Consider the following 25,699-nt stretch of genomic DNA (forward strand, 5'->3'; position numbering starts at 1 on the left):
CCAAAGAAGGGACTAGTAGCAACATTTAGGATTATCAGATACATTATTATTCACAAAGGGAGAAACCAGCCTTAAACTCCAGATTTTTTTTTTTTTTTCATATTTGAGAGAACACCCTCTAATTTTATAGGTAAGCTTATAACAATATTAGAAGACATTAACCACTTAAGGACCAGGCCTTTTTCTGACATTTGTTGTTTACATGTTAAAATCAGTATTTTTTTGCTATAAAATTACTTAAAACCCCCCAAACATTTTTATATTTTTTTAGCAGAGACCCTAGCGAATAAAATGGAGATAGTTGCAATACTTTGTCACACTGTATTTGCGTGGTGGTCTTACAAAAGCAATTGTTTTGGAAAAACACTTTCTTGAATTTAAAAATAAGAAAACAGTAAATTTAGCCCAATTTTCTTCTATAATGTGAAAGAGAATGGTACGCCGAGTAAATAGTTTAGAGTTAGTGGAGGTCTAGGGCTATAATTTTTGCTCCTGCTTTAACGATTGCGGCGATACCCAACGTGTGGTTTGAACACCATTTACATATGTGGGTGTGACTTGTGTATGCATTCGCTTCTGCGTGCGATCTTGGAGGGATGGGAAGCTTTAATTTTTTTTTCTCATTTATTTTACCTTTTATTTTTACACTGTCCCTTTAAAAAAAAAAAAAAAAAAATTGCATCACTTTTATTCCTATTACAAGGAATGTAAACATCCCTTGTAATAGAAAAGGGCAGGACGGGTCCTCTTTAATGTGAGAGTTTGGACCAAAAAGACCTCAGATCTCACGTCTACACTTAAAAAACAAAAAAACTGCAAGAAACAAAGAAATGGGCCCTTTAAGGGCATTGGGAGGAAGCAAAGTATGACCCCAAGGCCATAGTCCAGTGAGGACCATCTTGCCCTCACTCGACATATTGCCTAGGACTCCATTGGACCGGATAATTTTCCACACTACCGACGGCTCCGGTAAGCAGGAAAGACGACCGGCAAGCAGCGGGGGGGGGGGGGGGGGCATAAAAGTAATCCCGCGGTGAACCTGCCACTGGGACCACTTTTATGTCAAAGCCATTTGCTGCCATAACCCTGGTATTTAATGTCAAAGTACAGAAGTAAAGCTGCAGCAGGCGATCCGTAAGTGGTAAAACAGAATTAAATTGTTTGGGGGGGGACATCTTGGGCTCCAGGAGATTTTTGCCATAATGTGTATACCCTTTATGGCTTGCTTACCTGGCAAATAGAGATAGACTGAACACCCCCTTGTTCGATTCGCAGCAGGACTCCCGAATAGGGGGGAAAGTTCTAACCTAACTAAGTCTATGGAAGCCGAACAGGAAAACTCAAATGTGCACATTTTGAAGGCTTATATGCACGTAATTGGCCATAAAAGGGGTATGGGGATCGGGGTACTGCCCTGGGGGACATTGTATCAATGCAAAACATTTTTTAAAAACTACAGTTTTTTCAGTAGCAGTGATTTTAATGATGCTTAAAGTGCAACAATAAAATAAAGAGTTCCTTTAAATATAGTCCCTGGGGGAGGGGGTCCCCTTTAGTTTGCCTTTTAAGTGGCGCATCTATAGCATGCATAAAACATGCTGCAGCAAAAATGAAATTTCCAAAGAAAATCACATATAAATTTGCACCCGGCTATTAAAAAAAATGGCCCATGCCAGGTCACATGCCTTCAGCATGCAGGGGTGGGTGCTTGGGGCAGCTTTTCCCCACCCCAAAGTACCATGTTGATGGGGACAAGGGCCTCCTCCCCATAACCCTGGCCAGTGGTTGTGGAGGTATGTGGGCGGGGGGCTTATCAGAATCTTGAAGCCCAATTTATCAAAGGGCCCCTAGATCCCCACCCTCACTCCAACCATGTGAATAATTATGGGGTACATAGTACCCCTACCCATTCACCAAAAAAAGCGGCAAAAAGTAATAAAAACCCAGGGACAGTTTTTGACAATTCCTTTTATAAAAAATAAATAAGTGTCCCCCGATGTAAATCCATAATAAATCGCGCCGCCCACCGCTCCTAAAAAATACAATTAATAAAAAACAAAAACGCTCCCACCGTCCATGAAGGCCACCTGGCAGACGGGGCCATCTGGTGATGGCACCTGGTGGCACCGCCCCACCCCCTCATGACTTCACATACCAGACATCGGTGGAGGGAGCAGAAGGCGGGTGGCCCTCCTGGACAGCGGTAGTGTTTTTTCTTTTTTTTCTTTTGGGCGGCGTGTTTGACGATGGATTTACATTGGGGGACAAAGCTTTGCCCAATCAGGACGCAGAATGCACTGTACTGCACGCAGTGCATGCAGGGCATTTGGCGGCGCGAACACCAATGTTTGGCGTTTCTTGAACCAGGGCAAACAGTCAATGTTTGGGCCAAACCGTTCGTTCAACTCTGTCAAAGCGATCCTCTCCAGTGCTACAATGTCTACACTGCACTTCATCACTGATGCTTCAATCTCTATGCGGTTACTTTTGGGTTAAAATTCTTCAACCATCTTGATTGGCAAGGCTGAGGTGACGTAATTCACCATGCAAGGGCTTTACTTTGTCAGAATCATTCTGAGATTGTGCACTGAGCTGTGCATTCCTGGCTCAGTGTATACTCCTAAGAAAATAAATGCTGACTGAAGAATCAGTTGGGACAGAAGAGACATAGGCTCTAAAATCATGAAAACCTATTTTAACTTTGTAGTATACTTTGACTTTAACCTAGAATACCGATTCTGACACTGCGTGAACAGATATTTTCCACTTAATGATCAGTAACGATATACAATCCTAAAAAGGGTCAGATGAAGAAAATTTCTAGCATGGGTAGCTAAGCACACTTGGTCAGCGGTGCACCGCAGGACACGGACCACTGCTATTTATCTGGTATTTGGATCAAGTTGGCCTATTGGTGTTTCTATATATACACAGTAGGCATAGATCAGGAATATGAAAAGTTGGGTTTACATAGTCTTTAAAGGAGAGCTTTATGAAATATCCATTAAAAGTGCAGCAGAAGGGAAGTGCAGTTTTTTTTTTCTGAGATACCGTGCATCCGAAAAGTATTCAGTGCTTTACGTTTTCTACATTTTGTTATAGCCTTATTCCAAAATTGGTTAAATTAATTATTTTCCTTAAAATTCTACAAACAATATCCCATAATGACAACATGAAAAAAGTTTGTTTTCAATCTTTGCAAATTTATTAAAAATAAAAAACAAAAAATAAATAAAAATCCATGTGCAGAAGTATTCACAGCCTTTGCTCAATACTTTGTTGAAGCACCTTTAGAAGCACTTACAACCTCAAGTCTTTTGGAGTATGATGCTACAAACTTGGCACACTTTTTTTTGGGAAGTTTCTCCCATTCTTCTTTGCAGGACCTCTAGAGCTCCATCAGGTTGGATGGGGAGCACAGCCATTTTCAGATCTCTCCAGAGATGTTAAATTGGGTTCATGTCTGGGCTCTGGCTGGGCCACTCAAGGACATTCACAGAGTTGTCCCATAGCCAATCCTTTGTTATCTTGGCTGTGTGCTTAGGGTAGTTGTCTTATGGAAGATCAACCTTCGCCCCAGTCTGAGGTCCAGAGTACTCTGGAGAAGGTTTTCATCAAGGATGTGTCATTGTACCTCTCTTGTCTCATGTACATTGCTGCATTCATCTTTCCCTCGATCCTGACTAGTCTACCAGTTCCTGCCACTGAATAACATTGCCACGACATGATGCTGCCACCACAATGCTTCACTGTAGGGATGGTTTTGGCCAGGTGATGAGTGGTGCCTGGTTTCCTCCAGACATGGCGCTTGCTAATAAGGCCAAAGAGTTCAATCTTTTTTTCATCATGCCAGAAAATTTTGTTTCTCATGGTCTGCGAGTCCTTCTGGTGCCTTTTGGCAAACTCAAGGCAGACTGTCATGTGCCTGTTACTGAGCAGTGGCTTCCGTCTGACCACTCTACCATACAGGCCTGGTTGGTGGAGTGCTGCAGAGATGGTTGTTCTGAAAGGTTCTCCTCTCTCGACCGAGAAATGCTGGATCTCTGTCAGAGAGACCATCGCGTTCTTGGTCACCTCCCTGACTAAGGCCCTTCTCCCCCGATCGCTCAGTTTGGCCAGGCGGCCCACTCTAGGAAGAGTCCTGGTGGTTCCAAACTTCTTCTATTTACAGATGATGGAGGCCACTGTGCTCATTGGGACCTTCAATGCTACCCTTTTCCAGATCCATGCCTTGATACAATCCTGTCTCGGAGATCTACAGACAATTCCTTGGACTTCATGGCTTGGTTTGTGCTCTGACATGCATTATCTGTGGGACCTTATATAGACAGGTGTGTGCCTTTCCAAATTATGTCCAGTAAACTGAATTTACCACAGGCGGACTCTAATCAAGTTGTGGAAACTGGATGCACCTGAGCTCAGTTTTGAGTGTCATAGCAAAGGCTGTGAATACTTATGCACATGTGATTTTTTTTTTTTTTTTTTAATACATTTGCAAAGATTTCAAACATCTTTAATGTTGTCATTATGGGGTATTGTTTGTAGAATTTTAAAGGAAAATAATTCATTTAATCCATTTTAGAATAAGACTGTAAAATCACAAAATGTGGAAAAAGTGAAGCGCTGTGAATACTTTCCGGACGCACTGTACATCTTTCTAAAGACTGGAGCACAGTGGTAAATTGGGCTCAGAGGATCTGCTGCTTCTGGTCCCTGCTAACTTCTACATGGAAATAATTCCTGCAGATGGTAGACCTTTTTTTTTCACAACTAACTCCAATAAAAATAGTAGAGACTGTAAGAAGAAAGCATTCAGAGCAGAAGCATTGCAAAGCTAAGGACCTGGCCAAACTGTTGATAAATGTTTTGTACGTTTATTCCAGTTTGTGGCCACTCCTCCTCCAGAGAACCTCAAGGCTGTTTGATTTGAATCTGGGTAAAAGCTCTGCTGTCATGATACAAAGCAAAAATTCATTGTGCTTTCAGCCAGCATGAAGCATTGAAGGCGTTGGGCAGAGGTGCATTATTTTAGAGAGTGACCGTTCCTTTTCTGCAAATTGGTTACACTCATATTACATGAAACAGAGGTCAAGTTTCAAGTCAACAGCATTTTTTTTTTACAATGCTTCTTCTTTTTTTTTTTAAATCAAATTGTAATATTTTAACGTGTGCAGATTTAAATAGCATGAAACACATTAGCTAAGGTGCATTCACTCTGGATTCTTTTAGCAGATGCTTGCAGAAATAATTAAATTCTTTTAGGTAATTACAGTGATAAAACAATGACCATTCAATTAATTTTGTTGACGGTATAAAATGTGATGAGGCATCACCAGTTGTCCAGGTCAAACCTGTGCTCAATACATAAAACCAGACAAAGGCAGGAATATTTTTCCATTATCTTGTCTGCAAATCATAATTATCACACTTGCCTTTTATGCCTGGATGCTTTCATCTGTAGTTTCCTCTGAAATCTTGATTGACTGGAGCACCTACAAATATTTTATCTGCAAAATATTAGGCTTGCATTTAATAAAGCAATTTTATTTTTGCTCTTCTGCTTTTATATGTTTGCATAATAAAAAATAAATAACAGCAAAACATATTGTTTTGTATGAATGTGGTGAAGATGTCAATTTTTATTACATTTTTTTTTTTTTGAATTTTAAAGTACAAAAAAGGCTGCTGTATGACAAGTCACAAATTCAGTTACATGCTCCCCCTCCCAGACTCTGCTGCTCACAGAGGGAGAGTTTTAAAAGCAGAGGCTGTCCTGTCTATCCGAAAAGCAATAAGCAGGGCTAGGTGTGGCCAGGTGCTGTTTAACCAGCTTAAAGATTTGAGGATCAGCAGCGACAATGCTGATAGCCATACCCTCTACTGTGTTTTTTCATACTATCATGATATACGTTGGCACAGCCTAAATACGAGTGGCAGCTCTGCCCTGAATTCAGGAGCATGCAGCATTGTTGCAACATGATCAGAGAAAGCTGCATTAGGTGGACTTCATGTGCAGGCTCAACAGGTATTTGAGGGACTTTCTACAGGGACTAAGACAAAACTGAAAGCGCAGATGCACTCCTAATTCGGTGCTGCAGCACATACATTGCCTTGAAAAAGTATTCATACCCCTTGACATTTTCTACATTTTGCCATGGTACAACCAAAAACATAAATGTATTTTATTGGGGTTTTATGTGATAGACCAACACCAAGTGGCCCATAGTTATGAAGTGGAAAGAAAAAGATAAATGGTTTTCAAAATGTTTTACAAAAAGTGTGGCATGCATTTGTTTTCAGCCCTTTACTCTTATACCCTTAACTAAAAATCTAGTGGAACCAGTTGCCTTCAGAAGTCACCTACTTAGTAAATAAAGTCCACCTGTGTGGAATTTAATCTCAATAGGAATACAGCTTTTCTGTGAAGCCCTCAAATGTTTGTTAGAGAACCTTGGTGGACAAACAGCATCATGAAAGCCAAAGAACACACCAGACCAGACCAGTCAGGGATAAAGTCGTGGAGAAGATTAAAGTTGGGTTAGGTTATAAAAAAATAAATATTCCAAGCTTTGAACACTGTTCAACCCATCTTCCAAAAATGAAAAGAATAGGGAACAAATGCAAACCTACCAAGACATGGCTGTCCACCTAAACTGACAGCTGGGCAAGGAGAGCATTATGCAGAGAAGCAGCCAAGAGGCCCATGGTAACTTTGGAGGAGCTGCAGAGATTCACAGCTCAGGTGGGAGAGAGTATCTGTCCACAGGACAACTATTAGTTGTGCATTCTACAAATCCTGTCCTTTTATTGAAGAGTGGGAAGAAAACCATTGTTGAAGGAAAGCCATAATAAATCCCATTTGCACTTTGCAAGAAGCCATGTAGGAGACACAGCAAACATGTGGAAGAAGGTGCTCTGGTCAGTTGAATTTTTTTGCCTAAAAGCAAAATGCGGTGTGTGGTGGAAAACAAACCCTGCACATAACCCTGAACACACCATCCCCACTTTGAAACGTGGTGGCAGCAGCATGTTGTGGAGATGCTTTTCTTCTGCAGGGACAGGGAAGCTGGTCAGAGTTGATGGGAAGATGAATGGAACCAAATATAGGGCAATCTTAGAAGAAAGCCTGTTCGGGTCTGCAAAAGACTTGAGACTGGGGCAGAGGTTCACCTTCCAGCAGGCCAACAACCCTAAACATACAGCCAGAGCTATAATGGAATGGTTAGATCAAAGCATATTTATGTGTTAGAATGGCCCAGCCACAGTCCAGACCTAAATCCAATTGAGAATCTGTGGCAAGACTTGGAAATTGCTATTCATAGACGCTCTCCATCCAGTCGGACAGAGCTTGAGCTATTTTGCAAAGAATGGGCAAAAATTTCACTCGCTAAATATTCAAAGCTGGTAGAGACACACCCAAAAATACTTTTGGTGGTTCTACAAACATGTTAAAATCTGCATTTTTTTGCTATAAAATTACTTAGAACCCGAACACATATGTTTTTTGTAAGAAGAGGCTTGGAGAAGAAAATGGTTGCTATTGCAGTTTTTTTATGTCATGCTAAATTTGTGCAGCTATTTATACATTGCTATTTTAGGAAGCAAAAAACGCACTATAACATTAATATTCTTTTGTTCATTGACAGACACTGCTCCTGATTCTTCTTAACCATTGGGTTAAACTGCCCCCTACAGGAGTAGGACACTAGGCAGGAAAAAGCTTGACTACACCTATGTGCAGTCCCAGGGGATATACACCCACTCTCAGCTATAGGCACTCAGTTTTTTTTTTTCTGCCTTGTTAGGAGTAAGGACCTAGTTCCTTGCTGGGATCTCTGGTCCTGGCAATTTTTTCATTTTAAATGGAATTTTTTTCCTCTTTTTATTATTTTGTTCCTGTGTGATCTACAATCAAGTGTCGGACTGGGCAACAAACTGGATTATCTAGATCCTTAGTGTCCCCCCCCAGTCTGACCAGCGAACGTGTGCAGATCGTAGCTCAGCGCTAGGTCGGCTGCGACATAGCCTCACTGGACGGGGGCTGGTTTGCGAGTTAAACCTCTCGCGAGGGTGCATACGAACTGGCTTTGGCCTGAGTCGCAGCGTTTCCTTCTGGCCGACAGCACCCACATTATGTTGGAGTGGTGGTCTGTCCGGAGCAGTGCCCACCCTGCTCTTGATATGGTAAGTAGCTGTCCTCCCTCTACTCCTAGAGGGTTTTGGGATGGATGTGGGGCCCTCCCTGGGATGGTGGAACCCTCGGGTTCCCCTCCTTCCTTTCCCCCCCATCCTGGGGGTTTTTGACTAGGGCAGGGATCTCCTCTGGGCTCCCTGCGGCACTTGTTGCGACCCTACTGGGTCTGCGTCCACGCACACTGAGTGCTCAGATAGTTATTATTCCTCTGCTCCTCTAGCTACGCATGAAAAGGCACTGATGGATGCACTGTTTGTGTCAGTGCATGACACTATAAAAAAGGAGATTGCGGTTGATGCTGCGTCAGAGGCGCGGGTCCCTTTTGGCACCCATAGGCCCTCCAAAGCAGCGAGGGTGTTCCCTTTTCCGCTTACTTTGACAACATCATCAAACAGTGGGGTTGGTCCAAATGCAGTGGTTCCTAAGCTCTTTTTGCTTCTGGTATCCTTATGAGGAGTAATTGCGTTAAAGGTGGACGGTCCCACCTGTGGTGGACTTGTCGGTTTCCAGGTAAATAAAGCTACCTTCATTCTGGTTGAGGAGTCCCCAGCCTTTAACCACTTTCCGCCCGCCCTATAGGCAAATGACGGCAGGAAGGTGGTCACATTATCCTGAATGGACGTCACATGACAGCGGCAGGATAATGCGCTCAGGGCGCGCAGAGCGGCGATCGGTGCTGCGGTGTGTCACTCTGACACACCGCATCTCCAATCTCGGTAAAGAACCTACTGACGTAGGCTCTTTACCATGTGACTAGCTGTGTCCAATCACAGCTGGTCACATAGTAAATAGGAAGTGCCGATGATAGGATTTCTTCAGTTTGTGCCTGACAGGCACGAGTAGAGGAGAGCCGATCTGCGGTTCTCCTGACAGGGGGTGCACTGGTAATTAGAGCATTGATTACCAGTGCAGACCCTTGGGGGGGGGGGGGTTGGTGCCACTAGAACCACCAGGGATGCCCACCCATGACCCCAGGGATGCCCACCCATGACCCCAGGGATGCCCACCATGGCCCTCCCCATCAGTGCTACCCGCCAGTGCCCTCCCTATCAGTGCTGCCCACCAGTGCCCATCATTGCAGGCTATCAGTGCCGCCTATCAGTGCCCACCAGTGCCACCTATCAGTGCCCATCAATGCCGCCTATCAGTGCCCAGCAGTGCCGCCTATCAGTGCTACCTATCAGTGCTGCCTATCAGTGCCACATATTAGTGCCACCCCATCAGTGCCTGTCAGTGCGACCTCCTCAGTGCTTTTCAGTTATCTAGTTACAAAATTGTATAACCTAAATAAAAAAAACTTTTTTTTTTATTTGTTTAGCAAAAAAGAAAAAGCCTTGCGGTGATCAAATACCACCAAAAGGAAGCCTATTTGTGGGAAAAAAAATTACATAAATTTGGTTTAGGTACAGTGTTGTATGACTATAAATTGGCCTGGGTGGGAAGGGGTAAAAGTGCCCGGTATTGAAGTGGTTAAATATCCAGCTGATAGGAGGGCTGAGGCTCTGGCCCACCATGTGTTCGCTGTGGCTGGTTCTTGCTATTAGGCTGGTATTTACTATTGCTCTGGGGGGTCACATGCTCTGATTTGAAAGGGATAAACTTTTACGGTGGGAGCTGGAGAGTAAACCGCTTCCCCCTGTCTTTGCGGAGCTGGTGGATCTTGTGTGGAACTGTGCAAACAGACCGCCTCAAAGGGTGGACACCATCAGGCCCAGCACCTGCATGCAAGCCCGGAGGGATGACCGTCTGCTAAACAGAAGCTGAATTGCCTCCTGCAATGTCTGGAGTTTTTCCAGAGTAGTCCAGAGTCGGACCCAGATAGTCCAGTTTTATGGACAGAACCAAAAGCAGACTCCTGAAGGTTCTGAATCAAACTGAACTCCCTCAGAGTTCGCAGACCAATCTCCAGTTGTCCATCAGACTCCGCTTGCAGAAGATCGTCCAGGTACCCCAGTACCATGACCCCCCGCTGACTCAAACAATGCCAGCACTGGGGCGAACAAGTTTGTGAAGACCCGAGGAGCGGCGGCGAGACCAAAGGTCCACGCCACAAACCGATGATGCTCCTCACCCACGGCAAAATGGGGGAAGCATTGGTGACCGGCACATATTAGAATGTGCAGGCAGGCGTCCTTGATGTCGATAGAAGAAAAAAGAAACCCCCGACGTAGGGACATCACTACCATGTGAATAGACTCCACGCGGAACTTCTGTACTCACACCAGCATTTTAGCGCCTTGAGGTCCAGAATTGGACATATCTTGCCTTCCTTCCTGGGAACTGTAAAGAGGTTTGAGTAAAAACCCCTGAAAACGTTCCGAAATCGGAACACTCATCCCTTGATTTTACAGTAGTGCAAGACTTGTTCAGAGACCCGTAAGTGATCTGGGAACAAGTGCAGGTTGGAAGGGAAGAACCTTTCCGGGGGGTAAGACCAAACTCGATCTCGTAGCCTGACCGAATAACTTTGTGGACCCACGTGTCCTATACCAGGGAGATCCTTGGATCCGGAAATCAGCGAAGACATCCCTCCACCCCAGATATGGGTGAGGGCGCCCTTTCACACAGAGACAGCATTGTACACAGGTCTGGAAGAGCCCGCTGGTGGCATGCCAGACCAGGTCCACTTGGAACCTCCGGTGGAGGTTCTGACTTTTGATCCCTTGTGTTGAGACCCTGAGGGACGAAAAAACCTCTTATGAGCCAAGGAGAATGGCCCACGTCTACGACGGGGCTCCTGCCCTTGATAGCCTGCAGAAGAAAAGGGCTCTCCCCCCCCCCCCCCTGTGAGCCCCTTAACAATGTCATCCAAGGAAACTTCAAACAGGCAATCCCCTGGGGGGGGAATTAGATAAGGCTTTCTTAAAGGTCTGGTGCACAGACCAGTATTTCAGCCAGATAATACGCCAAGGAACACTGCTGATACAGACAGCCTAGAAATCAAAGGAGCCGTATCCAAGAGGCATCACAGATAAACTGTAGCCCCTGGACCACCTAATCCACAAGCTCCGCAAAGACAGGGGGAAGCAGTTTACCTTCCAGCTCCCACCGTAAAAGTTTAGCCCTTTCAAATCAGAGCTTGTGACCCCCAGGGCAATAGTAAATACCATCCTTGCTCCTTCTCGGTGGATCGGATCTTAACCTTCCTTTAATGGGCAGTTGAACAGAAATAGGAAGGTGTCCGGTCCGGTCTTTGCTGGGAGACGGAGGTTACCTATGTGGCGGGAGGAGCAGCGGGAATCCTCGGGTATTATTATCTACATGCTGTTTATTTCGTATCCCATGTGGGTGCAATATTAAATAGAATTAAATGATGTGTGTGTGACGTGTTACGCGATGGGTCCACTTGTTTCATTTCATGTTACCCTGATCATGAGGATATAAGGAATTGGCGATCCCATTAGTCAAGCCTATCCCAGGACCTGGATGAGAATTGCTATTTGAAGGTGGATGATCACCTGTTTTTCCGAAGTGCTTGATTCTCTTTAAAAGGGTATGTTTCCAATACCTAGGGGATGCACGGTGGTGTGGTGAAGGTTGCTGTGTTGGGGTTTTGAAGAGGACCTATTTTGGGACTTTCTTTGCACCATTCTATACCTTCCCCCGTTTATGTCAGAGACTGTCACTACCTCATTTCTTATGTTGTGTAACAAACAGGATGATCTTACTTGTATTGATTGATTGTTATGCATATTTGAGGCTCTTGGAAACAGGAACTTATTAGCGCTGCTAGTGCTAGGGCTTTGTTTTATATATGCACCTTATTGAGTAGAAATTTGCTTTTTGTACCATCAAGGGCCAGGTATCTGCTTTGGCGGTCTTTTTCCAATGACCTTTGGCCTTACGCTCCCTGGCGTGTACTTATCTTCAGGGTGTCTGACATTTGGTTCCTTCAGTGCTGGCTCCAGTGCTGCCTTTGAATATTAATGTGGTGCTTTCAGCTCTACAGAAGCCTCCCTTTGAAAATATTTGGGAGGTTTCCCTGCTTGCGCTGCCACAGAAGGGGGCCTTTTTTGGTGGCTATCACCTCTGTGTGCAGGGTGTCCGAAACGGTGGCGTTATTCTGTCGTTCACCTTATTGGTGATTCACAAGTATAAGGTGGTGCTTCGCCCCGTCCGTCATTCCTTTATAAGGTGGTCTCTGACTGTCATTTGAATTAAGACATTGTGTTGCCTTCCCTGTGTCCCAGGCTAAACATCTGACAGAAATGATCTTGCATGAATTGGATCTGGTCCGGGCAATTAGGGTGTACCTGGCAGCTACGTAGTCTTTTAGGAAGTCAGACTCTCTATTTGTGCTCACGGATGAACCTCACAAAGGGTTGTCTGTTTCTTCTGCGACCATTTCCAGATGGCTCAGACAGATGGTGGTTCAGGCCTATTGACTCAGGGGTCAGGTTCCTCCTTTCCCTGTCAAGGAGCAATCTAGGGCGCTTAGTGTCTCCTGGGCTTTCCGTCATCCAGTGTCAGTGATGCAAGTTTGCAAGGCTCCACCTGGTCGTTGGTGCACACTTTTACAACATTTTTATAAAGTAGATGTGTTGGCATCTGTGGATGCTTCATTTGGCAACAATGTTTTGCTGGCTGCTGTTTTAGAGGACCAGGTCCTCTTTGAGGGTGTATTTTTTTTTTTTTTTTCAGGTGAGCTCCAGTTGTTTATGGTTGAGCTCCATTTTACCTGGTTGGCTATGGTTAGCCATGGTAATTTTTTTCTGCTTTTTTTCCCCCCAACCCTAATGTTTAACACTGCTTTGGGACATCCCAAAGTTTAAGAAGAATCAGGAGCTGTGTCCGTCAATGAACGGAAGAAAAAATGGGATTTTGACTTACCGTGAAATCCATTTCTCTGATGTTCATTGATGGACACAGCAAACAACCCTATGTGGAATTGGCTTTCTTCTGACACTGCTTGTAACAAAACTGAGTGCCTATAGCTGAGAGTGGGTGTATACCCCCTCGGACTGCCCATAGGCATAGTCAATCCTTTTCCTGCCTAGTGTCCTACTTCAATACATTACCCATATTTTTTTGGGTAAAATATTAACAATAATGTTGCATGAAGTAAATTGATATAAAACTTGTCAAGATTTAAAATTGTTCATGCACATGAAATGGCAACAAAGTGTGGTAGCTAAAATTGTTCATAGGTTATTTAACCGCGCTATAGCTGAAAGATGGCTACAGCACAGCGCCCTTGTTCTGGGAGTGTGTCTATGGACGTCCTTCCAGAACCATGCCTGCGTGCCAGCTGATCACAGGTAAACAGACCTGCAGGTTATAAGCATTGTTTTCCTCATGCACTGTCCTAGAGTGAGGAAAAGAGAGACGGCAACTGTGACAGGGGACAATTTGCACAAACAATCAGGGCACTGATCATCAGAGCAGCCCTATAGTTCTGCATATCAGTGCAGCGTCATCAGTGCCACCTATCTGTGCCCATCAGTGCAGCCTCTTCAGTGCACATTAGTGAAGGAGAAAAATTACTTATTTGCAAAATTTTATAACAGAAATAAAATGTTTTTTTTTTATTTTTTTTTAATTCTCTGTCTTTTTCTTTTAGCAAGAAATAAAAAAAAACAGTTATTAAATACTACCAAAATAAAGCTCTATCTAAAAAAAAAAAAAAAAAAAAAAGATAAAAATGTAATATGGGTACAGTGTTTCATGACTGGGCAATTGTCATTCAAAGTGTGACAGCGCTGAAAGCTGAAAATTGGCTTGGACAGGGACGGGGTGAAAGTGCCCAGTATTGAAATGGTTAAAAGCCTTTACAGGTTTTTCCTTTAGAGTTAATCGTGAATTATGTTTCTAGAATTATTGCTCTAACTCCCAACATTAGCGTCGATACCTCGCTTGGTACAATCACTATTTGCATAGCGGTGCTCAACCTACACGTGCATTTACATGTTTGCATGGTGACTGCCCCTTGTGATAGCTTTGGGCAGTTACAGGTCCTCTTAATTTGAGCCCTTATGGTTCTATTAGACCCCCAATGTTTCCCCTGCCCTCCAAAGCAACTAACCAAGCACAACCCTGAAAAGTGATCACTTTTACAAAACAAGCAATAGCTGGCTGAAAAAAAACGTTCATTGTAAAAAATACATTCGAAAGAGTGCGGACGTCCTCACGCCCGCTTGTCAGAGAAGCGTCTGTGTTTATTTCTATATATTTGCTGTGGAAATTGAGTTTGGAGCATAGAAATTCGCTCAGTGTGCTAAAAACTTAGCTGCGCTGAAAAGCGCACTTGTGGATATTAACCACTTGCCGACTGCCTAACGCCGATCTACGTCGGCAGTCAGCCCCTCACAGGTAAAGTGACGTAGGGCTACGTCACTAGCTTGTGAGGGTCTAGGGAGCGAGCGCGCGCCCCCGGACCCCCCCCCCCCCCCCCCCGCGCGTGTGACCAGCGGACCCGATGTCCGCCGGTCACTCGGCGATCGGCGGGGGAGAGGGAGAATGTCAGGCAGCTTGTGTAAACAAGCCACCTGTCATTCTCCTCGCTGTAAAAACACTGATCACACGGATCTACTATGTAGATCCGTTGATCAGTGTCCTTACAGCTCAAGCCACAGCCAATCACAGTAGAAAGCACGCCCCTAGGGACACACACAGCCCCTCCCTCCCAAATAAAGTTAACCCCTTCACTACCAGTGTATTTTTACAGTAACAGTGCATATGTATAGCACTGATTACTGTAGAAATGTCACTGGTACCCCCAAAAGTGTCAAAAATGTCAGTCAAGGGTCCGATCTGTCCGCCCCAATGTCGCAGTACCGCAAAAAAAATTGCAGATCGCCGCCATTACGCGTTAAAAAAAAAAAACAACAAAAATGACAAAAATCTTTCCCTTTGTTAGTAAACGCGATAACTTTTGCGCAAACCAATCAAAATACGCTTTTTGCGATTTTTTTTTTTTTTTACCAAACATAGGTAGCCTAAAACAAATTGGCCGAAAATGTTAAAAAATTTTGATTTTTACATTTTTTGGGGGGAATTTCATATAAAAAAATGTGAAAAATATTGCTATTTTTGCAAAATTTACGCTCTTTTTTTGTTAATAGCGCGTGATCAAAAAATCGCACAGGTGATCAAATACCACCAAAAGAAAGCTCTGTTTGTGGGAAAAAAAGGACGCCAAATTTGTTTAGGTACAGCGTCGCACGACCGCGCAATTGTCCGTTAGTCACGCAGTGCCGAATCGCAAAATACCCCCTGGTCGGAATGGGGGTAAAATCTTCCGGGGCTTAAGTGGTTAATAAGCGCCATTAATCCCTTTTTACTGAAAAGCACAATGTACAGCTCTTTTGTATAAAGAAATCCTAGCACGCTCGGCGACAAAAAAAGAAACAGGCGCACGCTGTGTCAAATCGATGCCAACTGAAGATTCTCTGCCTTAGAGCAGAGTCCTCGTTTATTTATAGTCCGAGAACAAAAGGGGTTTACAGGGGTGGTGGCGTCAACACAACCAATCACAGACATCTATACATTCAAAAGTACAATAGGAAAGGGGAGTGTATGTTTATGGAGAAACACGGCTGTGTGCACGAGACTCCAACTGTCAAGTGAAAGCAAAACAAAGCAACATGGCTGCCACATGGATTCTCATGGACTCGGGCCACGCTTATTCACAAGCATGCACTCTCACCATTCCCCTGTTAAAGTGAATCCTATATAATATAGTTCATAAAAACCATATTTGATAGTGATCATGTTCCAGTGAATGAGACTTCACTGTATCTGCAAAGGACAATAGCAGCAGTATTTCAATCATTCAGATAAAATATAACAGAAAGTTGCCAGCCATTAATCCTGGTAAAAGGGCAGATATTAAAACAAGAATTCCACATCACAAACATATCTCTGTCAGTAAATACCGGGGCCCCGGCTGGCTGATACGCATTTGAGCGATGGAGTTCTTCTTGCACTGCTATAGATCCAGGCCGCCACAGCCAATAGGGATGTTTAGGCTACAAGTAGCGTGCAGTCTCTATTTAACCTCCCTGGCGGTATGATTACGTCAGGAATTATATACCAAAAGCGGTACAATCTTTTTCATGGAAGTTTAGCGTTATGTATTATAGGCCTACAATTCTTAGTAATTACTGACTTAAACCTGACCAAAACAAGAGTCTAGTAGACATCCCAGATGTGATAAATTTGAAACACAAACGCATGAATTATAATCGAATCAATAATATAAATTTATTATATAATATATATAATACAATTATATTATTGATTAGATTATAATTCATGCGTTATATATATGCGTGTGTGTGTGTGTGTGTGTGTGTGTGTGTGTGTGTATATATATATATATATATATATATATACACACACACACACACACACACACACACACACACACACACACACACACACACACACACACACACACACACACACACACACACACACACACACACACACACACACACACACACACACACATATATATATATATATATATATATATATATATATATATATATATATATATATATGTGTGTGTGTGCATATATATATATATATATATATATATATATATATATATGTGTGTGTGTGCATATATATATATATATATATATATATATATATATATATATAATATAAAATGTGTTATGTGTTTGTGTTTTGTGCAACGTTTTTTGAATTTCCCTCCCTAGTTCCGCTCCCATGCAGCATTGCTGCTGCAGGGAACGGTACTAGGAAGTCATCACACCGACGGAGGACGGACGAGCGGCGGGACGGTCACAGCAATGAGAGATCATCGCTGGATCGCCAGGAGAAGGTAAGAGACACCGCTGCGCTCTCTGCACATTCACCCCGAGCGTGACTCGGGGATACCGATCCTGCACTAAAAAATCCACCCCGAGTCACGCTCGGGATTACCGCCAGGGGGGTTAATGGAAGGTTTCCACAATTACAGGTCTTTCCTCAAGGCCAGTTAAAGCAATATTCGCTGTACATAGCGATTACCAGAAATCTGACACTGGGAGACATAATGGCAATTTGACTAAAAACACATCCTAACGAAATATTAATAAATTTCCACAACAATATTCTAGATCTTTGGTGGTGGAAAACTGAAGTGGAGTCATGAAACCACAGGATTTCTACCTTGTGGTCACATTTATGCTTCTTTATGGACATTTACAGATGGATTTTTATTTTTTATTTAACTCTCTCTACACATTTGGTCATGAGACCACAGTGTTTTTTTTTTTTTTTTTAAATATATACTATATTATTTATATATATATATATATATATATTATACAGTGGTGATCGAAAGTTTGGGCACCCCAGGTAAAAATTTGTATTAATGTGCATAAAGATGGAAAAATCTCCAAAAGGCATCAAATTACAGATTTGACATTCTTATAATATGTTAACAAAAGTTAGATTTTATTTCCATCATTTACACTTTCAAAGTTACAGAAAACCAAAAAAAGTTTGGGCACCCTGCAGAGTTAATATCTTGTACTGCCCCCTTTGGCAAGTATCACAGCTTGTAAACGCTTTTTGTAGCCAGCCAAAAGTCTTTCAATTCTTGTTTGAGGTATCTTTGCCCATTCTTCCTTACAAAAGTCTTCCAGTTCTTTGAGATTTCTGGGCTGTCTGTCACGCACTGCTCTTTTAAGGTCTATCCATAGATTTTCAATTATGTTGAGGTCATAAGATTGTGAAGGCCATGGCAAAACCTTCAGTTTACGCCTCTTGATGTAATCCCCCGTGGATTTTGAGGTGTGTTTAGGATCATTATCCATTTGTAGAAGCCACCCTCTCTTTAACTTTCACAGATGGCATCAAGTTACCATCCAAAATTTGCTGAAATTTTATTGAATCCATTTTTCCTTCTACTTGTGAGATGTTCCCTGTGCCACTGGCTGCAATACAACCCCAAAGCATGATTGATCCACCCCCATGCTTAACAGTTGGACAGAGGTTCTTTTAAGTAAATTCTGTGCCCCTTCTCCAAACATACCTTTTGCTCATCCGGCCAAAAAGTTAAATTTTAACCTCATCGGTCCACAGAACTTGTTTCCAAAATTCATCAGGCTTGTCTATATGTTCTTTTGCAAAGTTCAAATGCAAAGTTGAAATAAAATCTAACTTTTGTTGACCTATTATAAGAATGTCTAATCTGTAATTTGATGCCTTTTGGAGATTTTTCCATCTTTCCTTGGCTTCTTTATGCACATTAATACAAATTTTTACCTGGGGTGCCCAAACTTTCACTTCACCACTGTATATATTCACTTCTTTATTCATTTTATTTCACTAATTTATGTGTAATGGATAGAGCAACATTATTTTTATCTTGGTTTATTCTTATCTAGTGTTTGGATAAGTGTTGATTTCACTTTCTCACTAAGTGCAGATTCATTTGTATTTTTATTATAAGCTATGCTTATACTATACCTGGCCGATACTCCTGGAAGATTGAAATCACTAAAGTAGACTCCCTGCTACTCCAGTGATCTCCTCTTGCTTCCAGACCCTGTGTTGAGCAGCTGTCCTGCTGTATCCTGATTACAGAAGGTTGGCCACTTGGCACTGATGCCATTCTTGGCAATGTTTTGCATTTTCTGAATGAATGTAAATTATTCTTTGCAGGAAAGGTGGGGCAGTCTTATTTGAAACCCCTAACACCTTACCGCTAAATAATGGAGTTGATGGTGATACAGTGGGGAAAATATTTATTTGATCCCCTGCAGATTTTGTAAGTTTGTCAACTTACAAAGAAATTAAGGGTCTAGAATTGTTATCATAGATTTATTTTTAATGATATAGAAAATCAACCAAACATCCAGAAAAAAACAATGATACAAATGTTATAAATTGAGTTGAAGTTCAGTGAGTAAAATAAGCATTTGCTCCCCAAGCAAAACATGACTTGGTACTTGGTAAAGAAACCCATGTTGGGAGGCACAGAAGCAAATATGTTTCTTTTAGTTGGTTACATATCTTGTGAGGGATTTTGGTGCACTATTTTTTACAGATCTTCTCTAAATCCTTAAGGTTTCCTTGGCTGTCTCTTGGCAACTTGAAGTTTCAACTCCCTACATACATTTTCTATAGGATTAAGGTCTGGAGTCTGGTTCATGATCTACTCGTTTGTTGCCTTGGCGGTAGGTTTTGAGTCATTGTCATTCTAAAAGACCCATCCACGACCCATCTTCAGTGTTCTGGCCGAGGGAACAAGGTTCTCATCCAAGATTTTACAATACATGGCCCTGTCCATTGGTAAATGTGGTAAAGTCAGACTGTACCTTTTAGCAGGAAAATTGCCCCAAAGCATAACATTTTCACCTCCGTGCTTGAGTGTAGGAATGGTGTTCTTGGGGTCACAGTCAGCGTTTTTCTTCAAACAGGGCGAGTCGAGTTACTGCCGAAGAGCTTAATTTTGGTCTCATCTGACCACAGCACTTTGTCCTAATCCTTCTCTGAATCATTTAGGTGTTCATTGGCAAACTTCAGACATGCCTGTACATGTGCCTTCCTGAGGAGGAGGTTGCAGGATTTCAATCCATGGTGACGTATTGTATTACCAATAGTTTGGTGACTGTGGTCCCAACTCCCTTGAGATAATTCACAAGCTCCTCCTGTGTAGTTCTTGGCTGATCCCTCATTTTCTCATGACTATCCTTACCCCATGAGGCAAAACCTTGCGTGGAGCTCCAGACCAAGGGCGATTGATGGTTATTTTGTATTTCTTCCATTTGCAAATCATCTCGCCAACAGTTGTCTCTTTCTCACCAAGCTTCTTGCTGATGGTCTTGTAGCCCATTCCAGCCTTGTGCAGATCTACGATCTTGTCCCTGACATACTTTGACAGCTCTTTGGTCTTACCCATGATCGTTAAGTTTGAATGGAAGAAAGAGTTTCTGTGGACAGCTGTCTTTTATACACCTAACGAGTTGTCGTTAGGAACACCTTCAAATTGACAGGAGTAACCTGTGTACTACAGGAGCACATACTGTAGCCTGTCTGTGGGAGCCAAAATTATTGTTGGTTGTTAGATCAAAAACGTATTTTACTCACTATACTGCAAATCCATTTATAACATTTGTATTGTGTATTTGTCTGAGTTTTTGGTTGATATTCTCTCTCTATCATTTAAAATACACCTATGATAAAAATGTTAGACCCTTCATTTCTTTGTAAATGGGCAAACTTGCAAATCTGCAGGGGATGAAATATTTATTTTCTCCACTGTAACGCTGCTCTTCCATACATACAATACAGTGAGTATTGTCACAATAGGACAAGAAGTGTGTTGCTGGCGGGATCAACAGTTGAAAATTAAGAGAAAGAAATGTCTGAAAAAATAAAACCAATGCAGTCACCACATCTAATGGCTGGTAACATATTAAATATTTGTTTTTATATACACTTTGAATATTTTTTTTATTATTAAACCCTTTTACCTTTTAAACTGATTGTTTGGGGTGTGGCCAAGAGCGGCATGTGAGCAGACACATCTCACAGAGCTCCCGGATTACATTCTGAAAATATCCTGTTCACGGACACCTAAATGCTCAAAATCCTCTCCAGTCTGCTCCCACAAGCTCACTGCTGTTCCAGGCAGGTAATCTGAAGTCCACATCGGCCATGATGACCCAAAACCATAATGAAGATACAGCGCAGCCTAACTCCCAAAATGGCGCAGTCGCGGCTGCCTTTTGGGGAAGTACACGTGGAACAGACAGGATGCTGTGAGTAAACCTCCAAAAACCCCAAAACAGCTCTCAGGGATAATCAAAGGGATATGAGATTATATGCCCACAAATTATCTGGTCGGGGGGGAGGAGAGAGAGAGAGATGAGGAGTGTGCTTGTCCCCCAGAGATATCGGACACAGAACAGGAAGAATCTGAGTGGCTGCAGCAGCATGCAACTCAAGGTGACCGAGCAGGAGTGGAGCAGTCTGATATGGGAGAAGGCGGTGAGGAGCCTGCGCAGCTGACCCTGTCTGACATCCTGAGAGCTGTAAATAAATGTAAAGCTTCTGTGGACACCTTGAAGGCACAGTTTGGGGGCAGTGGCCCTGATTAAACCAGACCTCCAAAAAGTGAGGGAAAGAACAGCAGAAAGCGAGATCAGTGACAATGAGGACCAGCTGCCACCCCTGGTCAGGGAGTCTCCGTTTACAGCCAGGCTGGCCAGAACAGCGGATATGAGAGCTGAGGACATTGAAAACCGCGGAATAATATATGGATAGTGGGCCTGCCAGAGAAGGTGGAAGGCAGGGACCCCACTGACTTTATGGAACACTATCTATTGGATGTATTTGGCAAGGAGGCCGTCTTGGCTCTGTACACAGTGGAGAGAGCTCATAGAGTCCTCACACTACAGTTACAGCCAGGGAGACTACCGCGCACCATGCTGGTGTGACTTTTGAATTGGCCAGAGAATGACACAACATTCAATTTAATGGGGGTCGTATATAATTTTATCCAGATCACTCGGTTGCGGTCCAGAAAAGCAGAGCTACATTTAGATCGATCAAGCAGCATCTCCAGAAGCTGCAGGCCTCTTATGCAATGCTATACCCGGCCAAACTCTACATAACAGCTCAGGGGCGAGTACACTTTTTTGTGAATGCCGCAGACGCTTCTGCCTGGTTTGATTTGAATGAACATATGTTCTGTCTGTCACACAGACCCATGGAGGAAGATAATTGAATGGCTATCACCTTTACACTGCTACCTTTTTTATAACCTGGTGAGAGCAATATAAGTATACTTACCCAGCGTTGAGAATAGTCATTGGGAAGAATTTCACTATGCTTTACAAAGAGCGATAGGAATCGGTTATATTCACTAAGAGATGGCCTTACTGGTACTTTACCTCAGGTTTATCTTTTTTGCTACCTAGTTTTTATGCCGTCCGGTTAGCGGCAGGAGGGACCAGTTGTTCCTCACAGACATTTACATGGTTTTTGCCTTAGTTGTTTTCACTCTTGTGCCTATGACAGTATGAGAAGCCAGCAGACATCACAGCGGAACATCTTTCTGTGGCCTAAGCACTGCCTGACCATTGATGGGAGAACACGGAGTGCAATCGGGTCAACACATTGTTCGTCGGGGGGACAGATGAGGTCTGTTATATACCAAGAATACACACTGGAGTTACCTTGTTTTAATGACTTTCTTGGGATCCTATGGAGACCACTGGAACTATGTGAGAAGGGCTACGTGATTGTTTTATACCCTGCAACTTCCCTAACCTCTTTTCTGTCATGTCTACAGTAACTATAGTTTTATGGAACATTAGGGGTCTCCATGATGCCCTAAAACGCACTATGATACACACTTTGAAGGCATCTACGGAGGCATCTACCTGTGATTTGTGCACTACAAGAAACGCGCCTCACCAGAGACTCTGTCATTTTTTGATTTTACCTGGGTTGGGAGGGCGTACCATTCTACTCACACTGTATATTCGAGGGATGTGAGTGTTTTGATACACAACTCCATAGACTACCAAGAGCGAGCTGGATAGTTCGATTGATACCGAAGGTAGTTTTGGGTTTTTGTTGCTTTACTTTAGCATTTATCTATATACCACCCCCGTACAATAATTAAATCCTCAAAACCTTCCTAGCATGTCGGTTATGCTGCCCAGAGTTACCACTGTTTAGTATGGAAGATTTTAACTGCTGGCTAGATCCAACCTTGGATAGACATCCCCCTGTTCCTACAGGTCGCGGTGTTCACCGCACTGCCCTCTTGAAGCTTTCTAAGGAGCGGGTGTTTTCATGCTTCTCCAAGACACATACGTCCCTTTCTAGGATAGACTTATGTCTTTGTAACCAGACGGTTAGACATATGAGTGACATTGCATATACCACCCGGGGAATTTCTGATCACTCCTCGATGCTGGTGTGTGTGGAGGTTCGACCACCGTCTGGGCTGCTGAAGGCCCAATGGAAGCTTGGAAGCTTAACGCATTTTGGTTAAACCTTCTACCCACGCGCTCTTGAATCGGGGAGACAATTTCTTAAGTTCTGGCAGGTTCATGCTGATCACTCGAGAATGGGGGCTGTTTGGGATACTTTCAAGGCCTTCTTATGGAGCCATTTCATCTCGGAAATCCGGGCCCTTAAAAGGGCAACAGCAGCTCAGGGGGAGGGGTTAATGATTTGACAATCGAATAGGGAGAGGTGGCTGGCGGCTCAGAAGGCTTTATCCCACATAACCACTTCAGCTGCCGAGAGAAAGCGCTTCTTTAACAGGTTGGCATTCTATGAAGAGGGGGAGCAGACGGGTCGCCTATTAGCTAAACTTGCTTGCCCCCACCGGTCCTCCCTGGGTATCAGTGATTTGAGAGATCGTGATGGCAAGATGGTTACCACTCGAGCTGATCATGACTTAACAGGTCAAACAATGTCACTCGGAGGACCAATTGGTACGATATGTGGATACTGTCCTTTTGCCATCGCTCTCTTCGGTGGACCGAGACACGTTAGATGCACCACTGATGTTAGAGGAGTTGAGGGGGGCAACTAGTCTGTTCCCTAACTCGAAGGCCCCTGGAGAGGATGGATTGCCAATAGAGGTGTACAAGACCTTTGGGGATGAGATCTTACCTAAATTGCTACAGGTGTTTAATGAAGCCAGGGATAGTGGTTGCCTTCCTCAGAGTATGACCAAGGCTAATATTATCCTCTTGACGAAACCTGGGAGGGATCCGCTGGATCCAGGGTCCTACAGGTCCACTTCTACATAGCGACATGAAGATACTCGCAAAGGCATTGGCCCTTCGACTAAACAAGGTTATTGCGTCTATCATACATGATGATCAGGCGGGCTTTATGCCACAAAAATCTACATCAATTAACCTACGCAGACTGTTCCTAAACTTACAATCTCAAGGGGATAATGTGGGTGACAGAGCATTGCTGTCGCTTGTTGCCCAAAAGGCCTTTGACAGCATTGAATGGAAGTACTTGTGGTCAGTAATGCGTAAATTTGGCTTTGGTGAGGGTTTTATCTCTTGGATTCAATTACTTTATTATACCCCAAATGTGACCATTAGGGAAGCGGGCAGGATGTCAGCCAGCTTCGATCTCCAGAAGGGAACAAGCCAGGGCTGCCCCCTGTCACCGCTCTTGTTTGCGTTGGCTATTGAGCCAATGGCTGCGCTCATTAGATCCAATGCGAAGATTTGCAGGTTTTATTTTGCACAGGTACAAAAAAAATGTTATGCGCAGAAGATACCTGTTGGGTGATACTACAGCCTCTCTCTTGAAGAAACAATGTCGGTAATTTCGGAGCTTGGCACGTACTCAGGTTTAGATATAAATTGGTCAAAGTCCTTCCTGATGCCCCTGGATGGGGGTCTGGAGGTTACATCACAGGATACAGCTAACATACCCATTTCCTCTCAAATTAAATATCTGGGTATTCAGGTCACACCTCGTCCTTTGGACTATATAACCCTAAATCTGACCCTCCTGCTTTTCAAATTTAAGGATAGAGTTAAAATGTGGGCAAAACTTAAAATGTCTCGGACTAATCTTATTAAGATGATCCTCATGCCACAACTGTTATACATTCTCCACAACTCCCCGGTGGTTATCCCACTAAAAATGTTTCCTATCATTAACACTATATTTAGATCTCTCCTATGGTTATCCAAAAACCCAAGGCTGAAGTTGGAGCAATTTCAGAGACCAAAGGATGCAGGAGGTTTAGCTCTTCCCAACCCCTGTCTTTATTACCTGGCCTCCCAAATGCAACATATCGCACGCTCCATGCACTCCTCCACTAATAAGAGGGACCGATCCCTCTGTTAAAGTAATTACCCACACATTCGGGTTGAAAAATGTGGCATGTGGTCTGGAGGGACTTAAGTTTTGCAAATCCAACAAACTATACCCCACAAATGCCTTAATGCATAAAAACATGGAATAAGGTTAGGCAATTGCAACAGATAATGGGTTTTACTAGATATAGTCTCAACTGGAGCTATGAGTACTATAATACCCGGAGTTGGATAGGATGGATGGAGGTACGAGATGGTCCCCCTACACCATATCTTCACTAATGGTAGGCTATGCTCCTTCCCGGAATTACAAGAGAGGTAAAAACTCCCTGCCTCAATGTTTTCCTTTTGCATGCAGCTATCCCATGCGGTGAAAATACAAGGTGGGTGGATATTTTGGTACAATCGCCTGCTCCGATATTTAATTACATGTACGAGGTTGATTCATACAGAGGTTTCCTTTCCCAATGTTACTCAATGCTAAAGGAGCACCCCATGAGCGTGGTATCCAAATGGGAAGGGGATGTAGGTTCTCTGGAGGAGGAACAGTGGGAGGAGGCTCTCCTGGCAGTCAAGCAGTGCTCCCTGAATGTGGCACAGCATCTGTCACAGCTATATTTACATTTACAGGTCCAATACACCCCAGTGAGTTTATTCCACACGGGAAGGATGACGTTCCCTACATGCTCCAGATGTAATAGAGACAGGGGAGACTTGATTCACCTTATGT

General features: G+C 43.3%; 1 protein-coding gene across 1 annotated transcript in view; it reads left to right on the forward strand.

The window, feature by feature from the left end:
* The window catches only part of KDM4C (lysine demethylase 4C), a gene marked incomplete at its 5' end in the record, with an annotated part of 705,351 nt that overhangs the window by 118,107 nt on the left and 561,545 nt on the right, over nucleotides 1-25,699 (forward strand). The gene's annotated exons all lie outside the window — the stretch shown is intronic.

This window comes from Pelophylax lessonae (genome assembly GCF_965119305.1).
Source record: "Pelophylax lessonae genome assembly, chromosome: 1".
NCBI lineage: Eukaryota > Metazoa > Chordata > Amphibia > Anura > Ranidae > Pelophylax > Pelophylax lessonae.